The sequence below is a fragment of the Accipiter gentilis genome, chromosome 23 (assembly GCF_929443795.1).
Source record: "Accipiter gentilis chromosome 23, bAccGen1.1, whole genome shotgun sequence".
In the NCBI taxonomy this organism is placed as follows: domain Eukaryota; kingdom Metazoa; phylum Chordata; class Aves; order Accipitriformes; family Accipitridae; genus Astur; species Astur gentilis.
In genome coordinates, this window is record NC_064902.1 from 15,683,499 (window position 1) to 15,704,198 (window position 20,700).

At 36.1% G+C, this 20,700-nt stretch overlaps 1 protein-coding gene across 2 annotated transcripts in view; it reads right to left on the bottom strand.

Annotated features, from left to right (window-relative positions):
- FHIT (fragile histidine triad diadenosine triphosphatase) overlaps positions 1-20,037 on the bottom strand; it is a 632,268-nt gene extending 612,231 nt beyond the window's left edge. The window contains exon 1 of one of the 2 annotated variants that reach the window (XM_049826730.1): positions 19,949-20,037. The gene's annotated coding sequence lies outside the window, so the exon portion shown is untranslated. The remainder of the gene's footprint in view (positions 1-19,948) is intronic. The other variant, XM_049826731.1, reaches the window with a different exon arrangement.
- Positions 20,038-20,700: the final 663 nt, after the last annotated feature.

The following is a 20,700-nucleotide window of genomic DNA, read 5'->3' on the forward strand; positions in this document are numbered from 1 at the left end:
AAAACCTACATTTTATCCACACACAGACATTTTAAGACATGCACAATGCAGACATGGTTAAGGTGCTATGTGTTTATAGAAGCAATAGATAAAACATATAATCATCATAATCCTTTAAATAAAAAGGTCATAAAACAATTCCACAAGTCCTGTAAATACGAATTACATTGTGTCTACAAACATTATATCCAGAAGCCGTAATACTTCATATAGCTAGTTTTCAGATACAGCTGATTCAAAGAAAATTCTCTTTAAACAGCCAAAGAAAAAAATCCACGCCAATATAGCAAGATTACTTTTCCATATTGAAATTACACCTGTATTCAGTTTTGCAGTTAAATTATTTTTATGTATCAGTCAAGTGCACATCTAATTGGATGCAAGTTGATATGAATTAGAATAAGTAATTCACAGCAGCATTTAAAAACATGCAAAAAATCATAAGGATACACAACTTTTCTTTACAAAGTCACAATCTTGCTAGCTTACTATCTAACATGCACATTCTTGTTGCAGTTACCAAAATTAGGGGTACTGAGGAACTACATATTTTTGTATGCATTAGGAAGAATGACACCTTAATTCAGGAGACTAGACCAAAACAGAAAGTTTTATTATTAAAAAAAAAGGTGACTATGTGTGAATCACCTCATTACTGCAAGACCTGTAATGATTAAAAAGTCATAAGTATTTCAAGTCTTAACTATTATACCTCAGTTCAATGCATTTCAGAATCTAACTCATAATCATTTTCCCCAAAGATTTAACTTTATCAATTGTTACTACTACTATTTTTATATTTGAGAGCTGTAAAATAGTTCAAAAATATACAAATTTATTGACAATACTTAAAGTTATATGTGATTTACCTTCAGTGTTCATACAGGAAAAAAGGACAGTCAAAAATATCAGTCAGTATTTTAAGACTAAAAATCTTCTAATTTAGGACCAACAAACATTTTTAGAAATATATTAAGTAGCTCCAGCAGAAAAAAGCAAGGATCAATGAAACAATTATTTTTCAAATTTTACTCAGATAAGAGTTAAATGTTGTACTATTTTAAATTGAAATATTTGGTTAAATGGAATTTCCATCAAAGCTTAATAACCAAATTTAAGAGAACACAAAGTGTTATGTACTTTCTGTGGTTCCTATAATGCTTAATTCAATAACCCTAAATGGAGTGTTACTGCTGATTATTCTAAGTTGGATAAGACAATTTGACACTTACTACACTTTGAATTTTTACTCTAGTAAAAGCATTTTAAAAACTAGACATATCATAAAGGGCTAGAAAAATTTCTTCCTACGTTTGACATGGGAAAAACCTCTAATCAACATTTACCAAGCATTATGTTTTGTGCTTCTTTTGCTAATACTCTCAAAACAACAAGTAAAAATCAGTCACTGCAAGAGTAAAGCAGTCAAGCCAGCCAACACATACGAACTTCAAAGAGCAACCTGCACAAACTCAGTGCCCTAACATTGCTCTCATCACTAAGCTTCAAAGAGCTCTGTGTTGGGATTATGGCAAGATTTGGCCTACTGTACAAAACTCTACCTGCACTACTTTGGGAAAAATATAATAAAATCTCCATAAAATTTTAACATTTTAAATGCTAAGAAAGTGCTCACAATGAAAACAGAGATGACTGTCACTGCCCTACTGAACTACAAAACTGTTCTTAGCATTGGATCTTAAATATACAACTAAAAGCTTTTCATCTTTCTCTTCAGATAAGGCAATTGCAAGCCCTCTTCGGAAACTAACTTTCCATGCAATCCAAAGCCCTCCATCTAGTTCCTGGATATTATTTACTTCCCCCCCCCCCCCCCTTCCTTTTTTTTTTTTTTTTTTTAAACTACCAACCTATTAATTATTGAATGTGGCTTACATTTGCATCTCTGGAAATACTTTTTTTCTTCTCATTTTTTCTAGCATTTCATTTCACTGTTACTGGGGGTGTGAGCAGGTTGCTGACTATGCTGATAGGCAGAGAGCAGGGAGAAGTACTCTCTTCACATTTCATTCAGATAATAGAAATATGCAAGCTGCTCAGTGTGACAGATGAGCTATGTGAGCTAAAGCAACTTGTTCCGCTTGTCAGCCTCCAAGAGTCTACAGCAGCAAGATACAATTGCGATGACACCACGATCGCAGAACTGGGTCAAACATACGGTCACTTTAAAACAGAATGTCAACCATTCTTTCTACTTGAGGAATTTGATTCAGTGACACTAAAAGCTGTTAGATACCATTAGCTTTATATCTAGGTTCAAAATGAAACTTACTTTGACGGTATTTGAAGAATCCTCTTGCGAGCCCTGCATTGCCATTAAAGTTTGTAGGAATCACAAACTGTCAAATAGTGTCACTATTGCGCACAGGGATTGGGTACTTTATGACCCGAACACTTCCCTGGTTTGCGCAGGGGGATCTGTGTCTTTGGAGTAATATTTCCATTATAACATTTGTGGATTAAATGCATTGAAGTCCTCACAGAATTTTAAAGGAGAAATATTATACAGATATATAATTTTATTTAATTGCAGAAATAAAAGATACCTTACCTCATGCCTGGACCTGTTATTTTGTTTAAATCATCAACTCATACAGAAGTTATTTTTTATTTCATCTTAGTGGAATAGAAGACTTACTAATTGAATGATAGTAGACATTTAAGGAGAACTGAAAAGTAATATTTAATAATCTATTCCAATTATTTCCCTAAATCTTGGATTGCGATGATGAAACACCCCATGCAACACTACTAACAAGCACAGTTCAAAGTTTAAATAACTGTGGTATACAGATCATACTATATCGTGGATCTAGGTAACATTTGGAAAAGCAGATATTGAGATAAAGATAGTTCTGATCTTACTGACATTCGATCAGAATCTTTATTAAATGGCATACAAAACTATTTTCTTTAACAGAATTACGCTACACATGTTTCAGCAGAGGTAACTTTTGTCCAAAAGCACTAGAAATGTAGAAGGAAACAGCAGAAGGCTGAGACATCCAAAAGTAATTTCCTTCTCAAAATTTCACCAATTTGTGTTGGCAGTCTAAGTCAAGCACAAATCATGGACTCTGGCCAAGTTCAAATTCCCAGCCTATTAGATTCCACAGTTGAATTTATAGGTATTTCAATACACCATATTCAAAACATTTTATATATTTCAGGTTTTGATGTATATATATTTTCGGGTTTGTTTACATTACATAATTGCCTTTCTATTTCACCATAAAAATTTTCAGGAAAAATATTTTCAAGAAAAACTTCTCATGGAGCTGTTCAGTTAATAAGATTCGTATTTTTGTGCAGTTAAAAACTTACATAATTCTTAAAAATAATTGTTTACTTGCTTTGATTTCTAAATGTCTTTGATCTCATTCATTAATATTCATTAGTCTTCTGATGTTGGACTAATGAGAACCTTATGCGTCTATGAGAAGCTATTTAAACAATGTTATCAGATTTTTTTTTCTGATTTATGTTTTTCTTCATCACCGATAATACTTAATTCTTTGTATTCTCCAGGTTTTTCTTCAAACTTCCTGAAAACATAGTCTACATACTCCAATACAAAGTGGAACTCAATAGATGCATAACTAATTTGGTCAATTATGAGCACAGAACCCAAAATGGATAACAGCATAAACACATAATATACATGGACAGAATGAATAATGTTAATACTCAGCATCATTTACTTCCATGTTTTACATAAATTATTTATGTTTATGATGGAACATCTCTGAAGCAAAGAAGAAAGAGTACAGCCACAACTTTTCAGCTTCAAGAATTTACAGGCACAAAAGCGGTAGTGTTGTTGCCAGAAAATACCAGCCACTGATATTTAACATCACAGGTGCACACACAACAACATGCATAAACAGCTAGTCACTTGTATTCTTTGCATTTAAGAAAGCATCAGTTGTTTTCATATTTAGTTTCCACTGTTTGCAGTACATATCCACAAGAAGTTGAAAGTAACAGTGTCCCAGCATACGCTGCGCAACATACCTGCAAGTACATGCAGAGCATAAATTAGAAGTGCCTGGGGGAACCAATGTAAGCTTACAGGCCAAGACACTCCATCAGAACATGCCAACAGTTTCAGGTTAAACATCCACTGCTCATTAAACCTTCTTCTACACTGTTGAAAGAGTTTTGCAATTTCCCCATTCAAAACGCTGATTAACACTAGAAGTAGGCACTAGAAGTAACACTAGTTAGGCAACGCAGTCCTATCCTACTACATCTAATGTGTATGCAAAGATAATTAAAATGTGCAATAACTTTCAAAGAAATATTGCTACTTCAGAAGTAAGCATCTATGAAGCCAGCTCCAGTAACTCATACGTCTCCAAGCAATTGTAAAGCTCTTTTGCTGAAATACCATTTTGGTTCAAGAAATCACTTAGCATAAACCTCAATGCTAATCAAGTCAATGCCACACATTCACATTTTATTCACTGGCATCTGGATTTATCCTCAACTGGTCTAGTAAGACCAGTTACAGTTCTTACAGATACAGTTCTTACGTTCTGGGCTTTCACTGAAATTTCTCACTTAAAGATCAAATACAATGTAATTTTTTAAAAAAAAAATTATTTTGAGCTAAAGCTGCACCAGTTTGAAACCATCTAGGAATGAACTCTTATACAAGAGAAATACCCATTATAAGCTTCCTAATGACAATATGTGCAAAACCAAAAGTATGTCATTATACAGTGCCCACTACAGCATGCAGAGACCAGAACGTTTGACTACACACCCATATACCAAATTTCCATACACAGAGAAAGCCATTGCTCTAGTCTCAGTACCAAATAGTAACAAAAAAGTTCAAAGAACTAAGTATCACTAATTCTAGGACTCCAAGTGTATCTCACAGGACACTCACCTAATAGCATTGGAATCCACCAACAACCCCAAACAAAGAGAGCTGTTTTATGCATATCAAAGCTTAAAAGATCTTCACTGGTACCAGTGTTTGATTATCTGTAAAGCTATGCATATTAATATGAATTTGGTTCTGCATTACAGTACAATTCTGGGTGAAAAGAAAAAAAAAGGAAGTAATTTTGGAAGCTTTAAGTAGTATCCAAAGTAGTTATATAAGCCAGATGCTATGGATAATCATCCATTTCTAATTTTGATTATGTGCAACATCAGGCCTTATATATCACTCTCACCAAAGGCAAGTATTACTAATCTTCCTCTAAAGAACAACATTTTCTCACTCTACCTTTTCTCCCTTTCTACTCCTCTCTTTTCACCTGAACTAACCTAAGTCTACATTTAGATACTGATACTTGGTCTTAAATTCTGATACTCAAACTCACCGCTTGGAGATGCGCCATTATAGCATGTCATACTGAGATTTTATCCCAGCTAACCAAGTCTTTTAAAAACAAGTCACACACCAGAATTTACATGATGTGAGAAGTATTACTGTCACAATACTAGAAGGCAAATTTTTTTTTCCTGATACCTGGGAAAGTGATAAATAGGATAAAACTTTATTTAATAGAACCTGTTTCAAGTAAATCAAAGACATATACTGGTTTTGGATGTTTTATGTTATAACACACATTCTAAGTTGTACTTCAAATACCCTAAAGTTCAAAAATTTTAAATTTTTTTTTTTTAGTTCTGATAAATCACACCATCAAGGTCTAAACAGCTACTGTTTCAGTTGCAGCACTGTGAAGAATACATCTCACAACAAGTATAAAACACTACAACTATTTAACAGACTAGACTTCAAACAGCAAAACTGAAGAAAAGCTGACACAGAAATCTCCCTCATTGCAAACACTTAGGTAAAGAGAAAAGACAGCGCCTGCTACTAACAATAGTGAATCAGTGGAGGGAAGCTTACAAATTAGACTCATTAGTAAGAAGCAAGCAAGAAAAAGAAGAGCCTCAAAGCAGTAGCAGCATCTTGGCAAAACTCCCACAAGCAAATACACTACCAGTCTAGGCCTCACAATCCTTCTGTATCTGTATCTGCACACGTACCCAGCGGTCAACCATTTGCCATATGCATGTAGAGTCAACCAGCCCGGCCAAATACCCAATTTACTAAAGCCATTTTTTAAACTAAAAAAAATATCTGTGTGACCTGTCTGTTGTTACTAATATCCAAGCTTGGTTACATCCACACAAACTGAAGCAACTGCAGGTTAAATATAAACTAAATTGATCTTTGGCAAAGAACATTAGTGCTCTACTTAGAAAGACATATTACTTACTACTGAAAGAGTTGCAACTTCCTAGATGAGATTTATAGTCTTTTACCCATAAAGAGAGACTCAGAACAATTTTCTAACCTTTCATATGACTGCAAAATATGTCCAACCTTTCCATCTAATGTGCACTAAAATATAGAGTTTTGTTAAGTTTTGGTATTATGTCTTCAATAAGCATGTTCTGCCTCATTCAGATTTCATCTCCTAAAGTCAGAAAAGAAAGAATATCAAAATACTTTTGACAGAAAAATCTAATTTGGTTAAACAGCTCAAGACTTCCCAAGTGAATGTAAAATTTGAAAAAAGTACCCATGTTGAAGTGAAAAATCATCAATTATTATCGTTTTGAAAAATCTCTTTATTGCTACAAGTTACCATTAAAAAAGTCAACAAAAATATTTCTATGATTCTACAGACAGAACTACAACATAAGGGGACTTACATAACAGCCTTTTTTAGGACAAATATTAGGCACCTTAGAGATGCAGTTTCTTTTGTATTTAATAGAAGCCCACTTCCTTACTAATTGTCATTTAGTTCTGTGACTGAAAATTGCAATTAGTTATGCTTCACCGACATGCACATGAATCCTTTTGTGGTTATATTATTCAACCTGAACATTAAAAAGCAGGACTGTTGAAAATTCTAAGGGATTGCACCACCTCCCTATTTTATTAAACCATTTGTGGCAAGAGACAACTTTAAATACTGTGTATCCTTTAAATACATTATTCTAGCTAGGAAAATGTTAGTCTGCCACATGAATGGAACAAGCCAAGAAACCAAAACCCAAATAAGACTACTGTTTAGTTTGTGCAAACAGTACTAATTTTTGGGTTCATACAAAACAGGAAAAAAATAAAATGCCTTACTAATACTGTTTTATTTTCAAAGGGACCTCATAGTTACAAATGAGCTTCACTAGAGAAATAAAACTGACAGCAAAAAAACAACAAAGGGAAACAATTTTCATTAGTTCAGATGAAACTAACAAGGGCTACCAGCAGTAAAAACCTAACTTCTTTAAATTCCAAAATGAATCTCCTCTCCTGACCTTTATAGAGCTCAAGATGCATACGTACACAGAATAAACAAAATAATTTGAAAGCAAATTCACTGAGTGCGCCTGACCTTTGAAACAGCACAGATAATTTTAATCAGATTTGCACAATGTTAGTCTGTCTCAGTTTCCATGTAGCAACACAAAGATGACAAAACTACTTAAGGAAAAAGAGACAACATTTTACACAAATAAAAGCATCTTTAAATATTTTTTGAAATAGCCAACAGCCCTAAGAGTCTCAGGTTCAGGAAAGATGCCTCTGAAATTCTTCTCCTTCAGTGTCCAGCTAAAGCTGCACAATTCAGCTCTAGAGAAAAAAAGCCCTTTCTGCCAGTTATGCAAGTTTCTCACGGTTTAGTTGAAGAGCTGACAACTAGAAGAAAAAAAAAAATACAGAAGTTACACAAACATGTTAAAAACTGGGTTTTGTAGGAGCAGCCAGTAGTTGCCTCCCTGATTGCCTAGCATATAGTAGGCTACTTAAAGCTTCTCAGTTATGATGATTATCTTAGATTTTCAGAGATAATCACCAACAAAAAAAAATATAAAAAAAAATGAAGATTTGCAGCATAAGTAGTCTGACAAGCAGTGCTGACTAGTAAAAATCTCTAGTTACAAAGAACTGAAGTTCAGAACTATTCACAAATTAGCCTTAGTTGAAACTAGCTGACAATACCTTCCTTTTTGGAAGGACAGATGTTACAACAAGAGTTACAAACCATATATCAGCCACAAAAGCTGACCATTGCCTGTAACACTTGGAAGAACAAAGAAAGAAACCTTATACTTCATGCAAGCTCCAAAACAGCTTACTGCAAGTAGTTGTATTACTTATGCCTGATGAAATGAGGAGAATTAACATGGTGAGCTGAAAGCCCTGTTTAGATTCTGAACATGCAACCTCCATCAGATCAAACCTTCCACACTGACAGTGACAACAGGGTTCTGCCCAAGCTGGAAAACATAGCATGAGAGTAAAATACAACTAACTAAACAACTAAAGCTGAAGTTTGGCTTTGGTACTTTTGAGAAAAGAACAGCAGTGAGTATAACAGAGATCCTCATTATTTACCCAAGACTAAGCTCTACTTGAGGGATGCAATAGGACAATATAGCTTTGTCAAATAATGCACTTTAAAAGCACTAGCTCAAATTAATTCTAGGCTAGTTGGTTTTAAAGCTTAACTTCTCAGCATTTACAAGGAGATGTTCAGTTTAACAAGCCACTTAGATATCAGAACAGCTGAAAAGGAAGTATGAAGTACATACTGTTAACTACATGAATTTGTAACTATGCACGGCTCACATTAATTTTATACATTGGCTGTTTCCTTGTAGAACCACCAGTACCCTCATAATATCTAAAAGCAGCAAGATGAGCCAAATGTGTTTCTGAAGACAGAATTTGGTCACCTTATCCACACTCAGATCATTAAAACCAAACATCCTAAATTTGACGTGGCCTCTGAGACAATAACCAACAGAACAGAGTTTAGATATTAATTTGAAAACAAGCATTGCTGAGAGCTAACACATGTTAAGGTGGGATCATGAACTCCACAGTTTTCCAGAACAGCAATCTACGATTTTTGTGTCACTGATTTGTTATCTGAATTTGTTGTAGGCCACCCAACCCTTTTTGATTATGGAAACAATCACATTCCTCTTCTGCCAGACTATTTCGGTCTTTTTTCTCTTTCCTTTGCTCACAGTGGATTTTACCCTAGAGCTTGTCTTTTGCCAGAGCTATCTGATATCCTCATCTTTTCCTAATAAAGAGTTTAACTTATTCAGCTTATCAGGAAGGTTGAGAAGGGAGCTGATCACTGTGTACAGACACTTCCCACAGTCTGACAATGTAAAGCACTCTGACCTTGCAAACAGAGTCATACAGAACCTAGCATTTCGAAATGAACATTAGAGAAATTGAAACTTGAGTAAGGCCCAATTTTCAGACACTGAAAGTAATTTAAAATGAGCTGAAAAAATTGGAAATAAGTACTTAAGTAACTTATGACTACATTATTGCATTACAATTTATTAACATGAAATGGAAGTTATCACTCTGCTGTGAGGTAAACTCCAGTTTTGTTTTGTTTGGGGTAAGAAAAGGAAACCTACATGTACCACTAATTATGACAGTTTCCATTTAGGAAAGCGCCAATCTATGGAATGCTCATCAGAATCTAGTAGAAAAAAAAATATTAGTTTACTCACATTATTAAAGGAAAAAAATGTTTCTATGAAAAGATATAAAGAGATGCAATGCTCTGTTGAACTGCACTTTCAGGAAAAGTAGTCATGTAGTCAAAACCTGCTCTTTTTTCTTGAAGACTTTTTTTTTAATACAAATTTAGAAAAATTTAGACTGAAGAAACCCCAGCCTTGATCTGATTATTAGTTAAAATTCATTTTCTCTGTTTGCAACTACAGCTTTCAAGATTTTTCCTAACATCCTTAAAAGTCAAAATGGACAATTAAATGTTTCATTGTTTTCAATAGGAAACAACACTAACAGCAACATCTGTTAAGCAGCAACACCTACTTTAAGCAGGGCAGGGGGCAACAAGACTTCCCCATAGGCATTCACTCAAATTTAACTTCATAGTAAGTTTTCCTAAACTGTCAGGCAAAGTTTAATTTAGTAAGTTTCTCCTAGGAACACCAAATATTTATAGTCACATGTATTTCAGGCAATAGGCTTTATGGTAGTGTTTATTTTGAAATTTTTTTAAACTTCTAATTCAATATACATACTGTGCTGGCTACTAAAGGGATACAGGAAAAAGTTATTCAGAAAGCATATCCAGGAAAAACTCTTGTCGATCCACTAACAAGGTAGGCCAACTGTTTATCCATGCTCTATTTGACTAGTTAAATTTACAATGCAGAACTTGTATGACCTGTCCGTAACACACACTAATGAAATATATTTTTATGCTGAACTTCTATACAATATTTTTATGCCAATACACATTTTTAATATATATTTTTATGCCAATACTTCTGTACACAGTAATGCAACTCAGCTGCTGATCCATTACAACATGGCCACATCCCAGTTTGATGCTAATATTGAATAAATCCAGTTTTGATGCAGTGCCTGTGTGGCTGGAAGTCTGTAAATAGTATCTGCAAAGAAATGACAGCATTCTGCTTATCTCCAAAATTGACTGTAAGCATCCCACTGTCATTAAGAGCTAAGAAGCAGCAGCCACCTTTCAACAGAGAAATCCAATAATAGATGAGTGATTATCTAGTCCACTCTGGATCACAGTCAAACTGGTTTAAATGAACCTGTTGAATTTATGAAAGCATTTGGACAGATATGGCTAGCACAAAAAGGCTGTTTAAAAAGTGTTCCTTTTCACCTCAGTTTAAACAATTCATAAATAAAGCAGCACTTTGTCTATACTACTGCAGTGTAAATCTGGTTCAGAGGATGAGGCACTCTCAGTTATGCCACGTTTCCAAGCACAGATTTCTGGGTGGTAAGGCTAGCAATTCTTCCACGTAAAGCAACTCCCACTTCTCTCTCCAGATCTTGTATAAGCTCTTGTGATCAACTGTCTGTAGGCTGTACAATGAATTGGAACAATGAACTTTTCAAGTTTGTCAGGGTTGAAAACAACTTATTTTTGTATAGGCAAGTTGCTCAGATGTCTCCACTGGTCTGACTTACCACAAGATCCAAGAAACAGCTGTACCAGGATAATAAATGCATTACACATGGGAAAGGAAACCAGCAGATGCAATGGAGTTGCTCAATCCAGAATTCCTTGAGCTGGTTATGCTATTAAAAATAGAATAAATAAAAACAAGGAATGAAAGCTTCTGTTAATAAATCCTACTTTTTGTAGTGGTTGAATCTTGTAAAACTGACTGTCCTAAAAAAAGCAGCGTGCTTATGCTGTTAGTTAGCAGGCAGTTTAGAAACTGGGGTTCTTGTTTGGCTGGGTTTGTTGTTGTTTGTTTGTGGTGGGTTTTTTAATCACTTCTCACTTAAATGATTATACAAGTAGCACTAGCTCATTATCGCTTGCATCTACATAGCAGGAAGTTAGTATTACAAGTATAGGTGCAGTTCACTCCCATCATCAAGCTATCTTTCCCACCCTTGACTTGAACATTTCTGCAGTGGTTTCTGCATGAACTCAACCCATGCTAGCACAGCTTCAAAACTGACAGTCACTTCAATTGCCTATATGGCTATATCCTTCTAGATGCTAGTACCAGAGCAGCAACACATTTGGTCTAGCAACAGCAGTCTCAACAACATATTCTAATCATTTGAATGATTAAAATGTGATTTCAACCTCTGATACTTAGAGGAAAAGGATATAGTATCTTCCAATCACCATCAGCCCCCAAGTATCTAAGTTTCCATCATGTGTTTTCATAAGGCAGTATAGTACAAAAATATTTGTGAATTAACAGCTCTGCAGTAAGTAGGTTCTTACAACATTGGAAAACATTATTGGTAGTTGCATCATACAGCCTCAACACAAAAAACTGAGAACTAGTTAAGATGTGGGTCTTAAAATAAATAGATAACATTCTATGAATAACGTAGGGCGATTTTTTCTTTTCTAATGCTGCCTTCGTATTCATATTTCAATGTACAGACAAAGAATGCTCACATATATGCTAAGTGTACCTAAAAAACTAACATTGCACTAGAAAAATACAAGAAAAAACAGCTGCCAAACAGAATAAGACTTCTTTCTACTTTGATATTTTCTTTTCAAATTTTAAAGCACTTGTCTACATCTTTAGGCACACAAATCCTTAAAAAATACTTGTTTTCCTAAGAAAGCCCCTTTCATTTGACTACTCCCATAAAAATATCTATACTAAAATGCACTACTTGGAGTACCTCAAATTGTATCCTGAGTTCAAAATAAAAAACACAGTAAGATTCTTTGCACTGTGTTGCATGAACATCCAACCACCACTAAGTCTTTCCTGTTTTAAATCCTGCACCTAGTATCCTCTTTAGAACTGCAATATTCTTGATTTTTGTTATGAAGTTACAGACCTGTAACTACTTACCATCCCACAACAGTTTAATTGCTACAGTCCAACTGCCAAGAATACTCTTCCAATTCAGTACTTAGTGTGACAACTTATGATAAATAAATTTATTATATAAATATTTAATAATACTGATTACATAAATAATAGTTGGAGTTTTTAATAGGCAAATGACTACACTTAACACTAGTCTGTAATAACTGAACCAAAAATATTAGTTGATAATCCGCATGCAGCAACACATAAACAGGCACAATAGTTTGACAATCAACAGTTCACAAGACAATACTATCACTGCAGTCTCATGATAATTTAAATACAACTTCTGTGAAAGTTTGGATACCAATGGAGGTTGAAGTCCAGAGTCACAAAATTTTCTATGGAAATATTGTGTACACTATTAGCTCTTCATTCAAGATGTGCTTGTCTGTATTTTGTTTTTTCCATAAATACATGAACATAATCATATTTTAAACAAGACTATACTTTTTTCTCAGCAAAACATCTGCCTAATCAAAAATATGACTGAAGAGATTTATAAACCTTAGATTTAGGCAACCTCCCTTCTGTCCTTCCTCCATCTCCTAAAACTGAATGTTTTAAAGCCAAATTTGACCTGAAAACTTCTCTGCAATGAATAAAATTCTGCTATTCTGAAATAGTATTCATCAGAACTATATAATTCTTAAATATTTAATAACACAACATGCACTAAAAAGAGACTGAAAGCCTGAAATCATTAGGAGATGTCCCAGCACAAGAAATAAAAAGAGGACATACATTTCTCTGCAAGTGTAATTTCAAAGTCCTTTCACATAGAGATCTAAAGACTGCCAGCTTAGTTGCTTTGCTACTGTATATTAAATAAGCATGTAATGAATCTACTGGTTTTGATTCATTGAGGTGCCAAAGATCATGGGTAAAGTACATAAAATTAATGATTATTTTTATTTGAAAGCGGAATATCAAGAAGGTGGTAAGAATCAGGTAGAGCATCAAAAAGAACAAAATACTGACAACAGAAAACAACATAAAATCCAGCACCACTTCATTTTAGTGACCATTTAGAAAAAGAATAATGCATGAATGCCATTTAAAAGCTATTTCCAAATCCAAACCCACTATGAAATACTTCACTTCCTATCAGTTCAGGGAATCGTTATATTGTTTTTATTAACAGAAAACTGATTCCCATTCTTAATACAAGCTAAATGCAAATTTAAGCCTTGTTTGTTACCTTGTGCTTTCTAACATTCCTTATCTCTTAGTTCTCAGTTAAGACTTGTACACAAATCCAGCAAAACAGTTTAGAAGGTACTTAATTTTCAGTATTTGCATAATACCACTGAACAGGACAAATAATATGCAAATTTAGTGCCAAATGTCAGCACTATGCCAATTTAAAGCCTTGTTCTTTACCATTTCAGAAACAAATTTGAAAACAAATTAAATGACATCCGTAGACTCTTCCAACAAGTCAGTGTGCAATGACTTCTAAACAACAGAATACCTTCCAAGGCCAATACCTACCAGACACATCAGATATTTAACAACCTAAGACCTTGCTAAATCTCTGCAAATGCTAATGCTAAAAACATTTATGTTCAGAAGAATTAATATAAATGTTTTTGACTATTCATGCACTAAGCCACAGCATTATTTTGCTAAAAGTAACAGGCAGCACTGCAGTGAATGCCAATACAGAGAATCTGTACTTTGGAGTATCTAGAAATGTGAAACTGATAAATGTAGTTGCTGAATTGGTTGCATTACATTGCAAATCTGATGAGCTATACTGGGAACATTCAGTATTGCAGTGAAAATTGATGAGAGGAAAAGCACACATTCTGATTAAAATCAGGTTTATTTACATCTCACATTTAGAACATTTCCTTTAGTGTTGTCCACAAGGTTAAAAATAGCTATTTTACTGAGGCCTATTTATCATTTTTCAAGTTTACCACTAGAATAACCACACCACTTCCAAAAAGAGTAGCCCTTCAGAAGCACTGTATCATTTCGAAAATTTCTACTGTAATTTTAAATTTTTGAGAATGAGGGTCTGTTTCTGAAGAATCAGATTTGGCATTACACAAACCTCTCTACCATCCAAGGATATTCTTGTTCTCATGGCACAAAGGAATATAACTTTTATCCCAAAAGAAAATACAGTATACAGCATACCTGTTTCTTAACATAGAAAACCCAGGTATTGGCTATCAATGACCTATCTTGAATTCAATAAATCACCACCTTACTAAGCATGATCTGCCCAAAGTCTACATTTTGCCCACCTATTAACTGTTGACCACTAAAATATGCCTAACCTTTCAAAGTTCCTTCTAAGAAGAAACAGAAAGCAAAAATTACAAGGGGCTTCTGGCCATGATAACCAATTTGATTTTCAGCAAATACCAATGCTTGATTCTGCTACAGAGTTGCATGTTGATAATTATTTTAAGCAATTCCTACATATTTCTGGTTTTGTTTGGTTTTTTTAATGTGACAGGACTGTGTTTTTCTGTGCAATTTTTCTAAGACCAAGGAAACTGTGGCTCTTCTGGAGAAGACAATACTACCAAATGCATTACTTTTCAAAAGCTTTCATTTATGTGAAGACAAACCAGTATTCTGAATCTTTACAACAAAATCATCATTTCTGTGCTGTGCATGTATAAAGCAAGAATAACCTGTAATCTAAGAGGATTCCTGCCAGAAGAGTGGCACCAGGGCCAACAGACATACACCACTATTTATACAGTTACATATACTCCCAAGCTCCTCTTCCCTTTTTCACAGGAGTCAGTGCTCTAATTTACTTCTACCTTAAGTATTTTAAAATACACATTCTGTACTCCTCAGTCTTCGTTACAAATACGTGTGAGGAGAATATTTCACTCAAAATGTACATCAGAACACTATCTTCCCTGTCTTCTGCTCAGGGAAGCTGAAACCTGGTAACTTAAAACAACTGGCAGAAGCAAGCTGAAGTAATCTTGTAAGATCTGGAAAAGCAAGTAGGAGTGGAAAGGTCCAGTAGCAGCAGCTGACTTTAACAAGGATAAAGCGTCAATAAAGGAAAATTAAGTTCAAAAATAGTGTTAGGTATTTTGTCTATTCATTATGAAAACTTGCTTTTTTTTTTGGACTCTGCTTGGTCTGTGACACCACTCTATATATAAGAAATAAGATGGGAGGAAAAAGAAATTTCTAATTACTGCAGTAAAAAGGAATCTGGTCAACAAAGCATTTCCTTAGAAATGACAGTAACATACTGTCCACAATTATAATAATCTGATTACTGCAAGATGTGCCACCAGAATGCTAGTTTTCCTACATTTGAATAATTGCTATGCTGATCAAGATCCTCTTTGACACCACCTCAAGCTAAAGTTTAACCAGACTAAGAATTAAGGATGATTCCTTAATGTTCCATTTGCCGATCAAAGCAAATTCTCTGGCTGAGCATAGATAATAATTCTATTAAAACGTAGCTAACTAATCATCTAATTATTGTCCCAAGCCTTGAAATTCAGCACAACAATATCCACTTCTGGTGGAATATCACAATAACAGCAAAAGATCAGGGTAAGTAAAACTGAATATCCATGAAAATATTCATGAAGTTTCCAATGTTTATCTCTACTTCACCTGAAGGCAGGGAAACAAGTAAAATAGAAAATAGCCCCTCAATACATTGTGCTGTCTAGCTATAGGATTTCTTATATTAATGATTTCAACATTTGGGGGCAGGGTGGTATTTTCCAAAATAACAAAGTCCAATGCACTCAAAACCAGTCTTTTCTTCACTCTGTTACCACAACCTTCTGCAGGAACCCATCTATATACCTGCTCCTCTCTGAAGGTAACCTCAGCCCTCCTGCTCCAATACACATCCCTGAGCAGTTACATTCTGTTGAACCTCCATGTAGGGTCCTTTTATAGTATAGGATTCCTTCTCACAATCTAAACACTTGTAGAGGACTGCTCTTTTTGACAAGAACTCTCCAGTCTGTTCCTTGTAGGAATACAATTAATATACTGCCTTGAAATTTAAGGGAGGGGAGGGGGAACTAGTCTTAATTAAGGACTTCTGCAGAAGCTCCTTCAGCAGCTGAGTCACTTATTGGCTTTTGAAAAAACAAACAAATTTTAATTGTAACCTCACCAGTAAGACTGCATCAACATAGAAAGTGATGGGTTAGTCATAAACAGGACTAGATCCAGTTTACAGATAAAATCAAAATAAGCATGCGAATCAAGTTCAACTAACACAAGTTCCATTTTTACTAGTAAAGCTTTCTAAATGCTAAACATTATGAAGCTGCTTCTCATACAACCCAATTTTACCCTTACTTTGTGTGCACATTATTATGTAAAGAGGTAACTACTTCACTATATAAAAAAAATATTAAAAATGCTCAGAAGTGAAAGGCTTCAAATTCTGATATTGAGTATTTACTACGGATATTCAGAATTACCGTGTAGCTTTAGGAACAATCATATTTCCCTCATGTAGACTCAACCACCCAAAGGAACCCAGTAGGCATTTTATCACTAAATAAACCAAACCCAGATTTGGTTAGGCCTTTTTCTAAAAAAAAAAAAAAAAAAAATATTCCAATTACATACACATTTTAACATTGCATTCAGAAAACATAAGTTATAAACTACGAGGATGCACAAAGAACACACTGTGCCAAACATATCTGACAGTTTTATTTGATAAATTACTGGTGTAGTACAGAAAGTCAAGAAGAATGAAGATAATTTATTAAGACCTTCTTTAAAGCATCCATCTCCCTCTAGAGCTTATGGAAATAACAGAGCAACAAAAACATGTAACCCTGTAAGAATAATTCAAATGTAACTGCAATGAAAGGCAAACAAGACATTTAAGCTATTATTTAAAAAAAGGAGAAAATATGGATGATACTGGTCAACCTAAGTTCCACTTAAAAACAATTAATGTTAATGCACAAAATAAAACATTGTCTACATAGCACCAAAGTATTTGGAAATAATCAACTTGCATTTCATAATCATTCTAGTATTAGAATTTGAGCTATAGAAGTCAACAACAGTTTTCTCACAGACTTAATAGATCAACATTTGGGCCTCTGTAGCAAACATTACCAATTTGTCCAAGGCTGTTTATATACACACTAACAACATTCTATACACAAATCAGTTGACAAGGTTGAAAAGTGGCAATATTTTTAACTTTTTGCAGAAATAGACAAAATAAATACCTAAAATTATATAAACAAACATAATTGACATAAACGAAGCTGCAGACACTGGAAAAGAAAAAATGACTTTGACATGTATAAAACTGGGTAATTCTATTTAGTGTAAATTCACAAAAGGATTCATGTGACAGATGACAAAATGAATACGAGAGGATTACACATTGTAACTATAACAAGGCAAATCCTATAAAGTACGTACACAGTTGTAATGTGCAAGACAAGTGGATAATCTTGTGCTCAACATTAAGTTATACGAGTTGACCCAAGCCATTGTTTCCAATAACATCTCTATAGCCTCCAATTTTCCCAACACGTAAAAATATTAATTTGGTCACTAGTAAAGTCAACGGAAACTGCAAACATACAACTCAAAGGCTGTCAAACTAAAATATTTGATTATTACTACAGCCTTAGTTTAAGACACTCTTCTCATTGCACTCAGAGACTGAGACATAAACCACAATAGAGGTAACAAAATTACAAGAAGCTGAACACAAACATCTGAAAAATGGACTCAACTAAAAAAATGTTTAATAAATAAGTAAATGAAAACAAGTTGGCTCCACAGTTTTCACATATTGCTGCCTTGATTATTCTACGTTTTCTCAAGACTATAATACCAATTAAATTAGCATTATTATAAACAGCATGTTTTGAAGACATTTAATTAGAACTTGCATCAGAAGTGCTATACTTGGAAACATAACAGCTCACACTGAATGAAACTAGTAACATTTCTGCCCAAATATCTTACAAGGGAAAAAAAATAAACAAGCTGAAAGAAATACAAGTACAGGTTTCATAGCAAGTGGCAGAATTGACAAGTGAACTAAATTCAGCTTTTACCAGCACTCTATGCCTAACACTCACAGGAAAAAAAACAGTGTGTGTGTGTACAGAATTTCTTTACAGCACACAGAATGAAACTTTCAAAGACAGCAATGGTATTCTGCTGTCATCCAAAGATTTAAAACTACTGAGAATATCTAAAAATGCATTTGAGGGGAAATACGAAAGCAGGTTCTGAAATCAGGGGGCCTGCTATTTATTGGAGATAAGAGACATCTTGCCCTGAGGAAAAAGGCAAAGTATTTAATGCCACTTTTCCATTAGACATTTCAGTGATTCAATTTAAAATTAAGTAGCCAAGATCTTAGCACATGCCCTGGAATGCCTTATTTGAATCACCAACATCCAACATTCGAAAATTAATTACTCAGAAAACTGCTTACACATGACATATTGCATGCAATTATTCTTTGAACTGAACTTTGTATTTGCCTCTTTTTAAGAATGTTATCGTGTAAGATTTTTAATTACATTAAACCCCACAAAAATAATTTAAGCCTAAGCTGCTTTTTGTCTCAAAAGCAATTTTCACCTGAACATCCTTGAGCTTACATCCTTTCAGTTGTAGCTGGGAACCAAGAACAAGATCACTTTTTTTTTTTCAGTTCTCCATCTTGGTTTTACTCATTTCCTAGGTGACTTATTAAGAATCTGTAAAATTAATCTCTTCCTTGGACACATGCTATCCTTCGAAAAACACAACTACCTTTGCTATGTGTATCGTGTTGTCACCCCGTCCACCCAGGTTCAGCTAAAATCCTTCATGAACTGGTACAAAAGCACCAGATCGATCACTTGGACAAGGAGTGTAAAGCACCTAAAATTATTTTAAGTGTTAGTACCTTACACCTAAATTTAAATTCAAGTGATCGGCCAGAGTCTCTGTAACCCTAACACAGGCAGGTCGTTGCAATGGCTGCTTTGGTTTTGCTGAGGCACGAAGGTTAACTTGCTTTAACCCGCTACGTATCTGTCCTCAAAGCGGGTTCCCCCACCTCTCCCACGGATCACCGAGAGATCAAAACCACGCGAGTACGGGCGAGACGGGAAAACGCCGCCGCAGAGAACGAGCGGGCGCCACCTCCGCACACCGGCGAACGCAAGCCCCAAGCGAGCGGAGACGGGCAAGCGGCGCCAGCAAATAAAACACTTAAAAACGAGCCAGAAACGCTCCCATGACAGTTCATCAGCATCCAGCCGGGAGAAAGAGGGGCACGAAAGGGCCAGGGAGCCGGCCTCAGCCCCGGCGCAGGGCGGCGGGCGAGGGAACAGAAAGCGGCGGCGGCGGCCGCCTCAGGGAGCGCGCGGCAGCCCCGGGCGCAGCGGCCGGCCGGCCCTGAAGTAAGGCGGCGGGGGACGGGCACTGCGCTCCCCCCCTCGCCAGCTCTGCTTCGCGGCCACCGCCGCCTCCTCCTCCTCCTCCCCGCTGGAAAGCTCAGAAAGGAGAGGGAGGGGTAAAGGAACACAAAATGGAGACTTACACTCCCTCTCCTAACACGCATGCGTTGCGCCGGCGAAAAGGGGGTGTTGCACCGTCCTGTAGCAGCCCACGGGGCGGGCGGGGAGGAGGGTTCGCCGCTCAAGTAATGGCCGCCGGGGCAGTGCGGGTGCGTGGTGGTGGGTGGCTGAGGGAGCGGCTGGGCGCGCGGCGGGAGGGCGTTCCCGCCCCGGCCGTTAGCGGGGGCGGGAGTGTCGCTCGCGCTTCGTGAGGAGAGCGGCTGCTTCGCCCCTCAGCTTGCCCCGGGTGGCAGCCCACAAGAGGGAGGCTTACGGCTGGTGAGTTGAGGAGCACACCTGGGGCTCTGCTGTGGGCGGTAAAAGCCGTGCCTGGGTTCAGCTGCGCCCGAAACGAGTCGGTAGGGAAAAATCTCACAAGTTGTGTGGGTGCCCCCCTTGTCTCAGCATTACAGCATTACCGATAGGTCACACTGTTCCAAGTAGGGAAAGTAGTGTTACGGTCTGTGTCCCACACTTAGGCTATTGCCTGCATATCTGCTTTTGGCCCAAGTGGAGACAGTTGCAACACTACCATCAATTTTCCTTTCTTTCAAGTGGCTTTAATTTTTAGTTTCTATGTAGTGATAGTGAGACTTCATCCCTCCCTGCCTCAGAGGAGCAGTGGTAATATGTCTGTTGAATTCCCTGGCACAGATATGGATGCTGGTGCTCGTCGGTGCAGTATCAGAGTCCCTCTGCAGCAGTGGGCACCTTCCGGAGCAGTGCATCCAGCACT